This window comes from Penaeus vannamei, chromosome 10 (assembly GCF_042767895.1).
Source record: "Penaeus vannamei isolate JL-2024 chromosome 10, ASM4276789v1, whole genome shotgun sequence".
Taxonomy (NCBI): Eukaryota; Metazoa; Arthropoda; class Malacostraca; order Decapoda; family Penaeidae; genus Penaeus; species Penaeus vannamei.
The window spans coordinates 11,775,848-11,778,347 of NC_091558.1; positions in this window are offsets into that span (position 1 = coordinate 11,775,848).

The following is a 2,500-nucleotide window of genomic DNA, read 5'->3' on the forward strand; positions in this document are numbered from 1 at the left end:
CTTCCTCCCAATCTAACAGGATGTCTCCCCCTTCTAACACCCCACCCCTACCTAACACGACGTCTTCCCCTCCTAACACCCCTCCCCCCAATCTAACACGACGTCTCCCCCTCCTAACACCCCTTCCCCCCCCTATCTAACACAAAGTCCCTCCTCCTAACACCCCTTCCCCCAATCTAACAGGATGTCTCCCCTCCTAACACCCCTTCCCTCCATCTAACAGGACGTCTCCCCCTCCTAACACCCCTCCCCCCCATCTAACAATTCTCTTCCTCCTTCTCCCCTCACCCTGTCCCCTCTTCCTCCCCTGACACCCCATCTCCCCCTTCCCTTTTCTCTCTCCTTACCTTACCTCTAATTCCCTCCACCTCCCCTGCTTCCTTACACCCCCCTTTCCCTCCACCCCCCATTCCCCCTTCAAACACCCCCACCCTCTCCTCGACACCCCCCTCCCTAATTCCGCCCTTCTAACACTTCCACCCCCTCCTCGACCCCCCTCCCTCTTTTTCAAAGTTTCCCCTTCCTCCCCCTCTCCCCGGGCCTCCTCCCCCCTCCCTCGTTCCCAAAGTTTCCCCTTCCTCCCCCTACTCCCCCTCTCTCCGGACTCCCTCCCCTTCTCCCAAAGTTTCCCCTTCCTCCCCCTACTCCCCCTACCCCCTCTCTCAGGATCCCCTCCCCCTCTCCCAAAGTTTCCCCTTCCTCCCCCCACTCTCCGGACCCCCACCCCCTCCCAAAGTTTCCCCTCCCCCCCCCCCACTCCCCCTACCCCTTCTCTCAGGACCCCCTCCCTCCTCTCTCAGGACCCCCACCCCCTCTCCCAAAGTTTCCCCTCCCCCCCTCTCTCAGGACCCCCTCTCCCCTCTCCCAAAGTTTCCCCTTCCTCCCCCCCACTCCCCCTACCCCTTCTCTCAGGACCCCCTCTCTCCTCTCTCAGGACCCCCTCCCCCTCTCCCAAAGTTTCCCCTTACCCCCACTCCCCCTACCCCTTCTCTCAGGACCCCCTCCCTCCTCTCTCAGGACCCCCACCCCCTCTCCCAAAGTTTCCCCTTACCCCCACTCCCCCTACCCCCTCTCTCAGGACCCCCTCTCCCCTCTCCCAAAGTTTCCCCTTCCTCCCCCCCACTCCCCCTACCCCCTCTCTCAGGACCCCCTCTCCCCTCTCCCGTGTTTACCAAAGGAATGTAGTAATATTCTCGTCCGGTTTCGGCCAATAATCATATTCTTCCGTGGAGAGATCCGCGTGCTCACGTCCGGCTGCTACCCCCCACCCCCCAACCACTCCCCAACCCCCCCCATCCCCCAACATCCCTCCTCTCCCTTGTTCTCCTCCCCCTCTCCCCTTCTTCCTTCACCCCCAATACATATTTCTTTCTCTCCTTTGCCCCCCACCCCCACCCCAACAACCCTATCCACCTCCCCAACATTCTTCCTCTCCCTTGTTCTCTCACCCTTTCCCCTTCTTCTTTTACTCCCAATTCATACTCCTACCTCTCCTTTGCTCTTTGCCCTTTCCCTCCTCCATTCATCCCCAATATATACTCCCTTTTCTCCCTTGCTATCACCCCTCCCCTCTCCCTTCACCCCAACACATACTCCTTCCCCCCCCCCCTCCCCCTCCCATCACCCCAACATCCCTCCTCTGCCTCCTTCCCCCTCCCTTCCCCCAACACATACTCCCTCCTCTCCCCCTTGCCCCTCCCATCACCCCAACATCCCTCCTCTGCCTCCTTCCCCCTCCCTTCCCCACATACTCCCTCCTCTCCCCCTTGCCCCCCCTCCCTCCCAACATACAACTGATTTTTAAAAACAGTATGTTATAATGAACCCATTACAGCCCTGCTCATGTCGCCATTAACTACAAAATCCAGAGCATGCATACTACATTATCGACCGTACTGCATTGAGCGAACCAGAGTATACGTGTAGAATAAATACTTACGACTTACTTAAATACTTAAAACATACTTACAAACATGATACTTATATACTTGAAAACACATAAAATAATAATTTCATGTTTACTTTCATACTTAATACTTACTTGATGATACTTACACACTTAATACTTACTTGACGATACTTACATACTTGATGATACTTACATACTTAATAATTACTTGATAATAGTTACATAATACTTTCTTGCTTCATACTTACTTAGACATCAGACTGAAAAAGCGACTATCTTTGATCTGGTCGTTCGTCGTCCAATCCTGCAGCAGAGAGAGATATATGAGCGACACCATATTCAGGCAACCATTTTAGTCCCTTGGAGTCGAAGCCCTGAAGATCGATTCCCCGAAAGGTGTGAAAGACTGACGGCAGGAAAGAATCGTGTTTGGTGTTCTCTTTCTGATGAATACGTGAAGACGGCTTTGTCTTTCTCTCTATATTCTTTTCTTTTACGAAGTCTCGAAATGGGAAAAGCTAGATCGGTAGCAACTCGAGGAGGTGGTGTCATGCCGTCTGATTCTATTTTTGGAAAAAAGCACAATGGGTT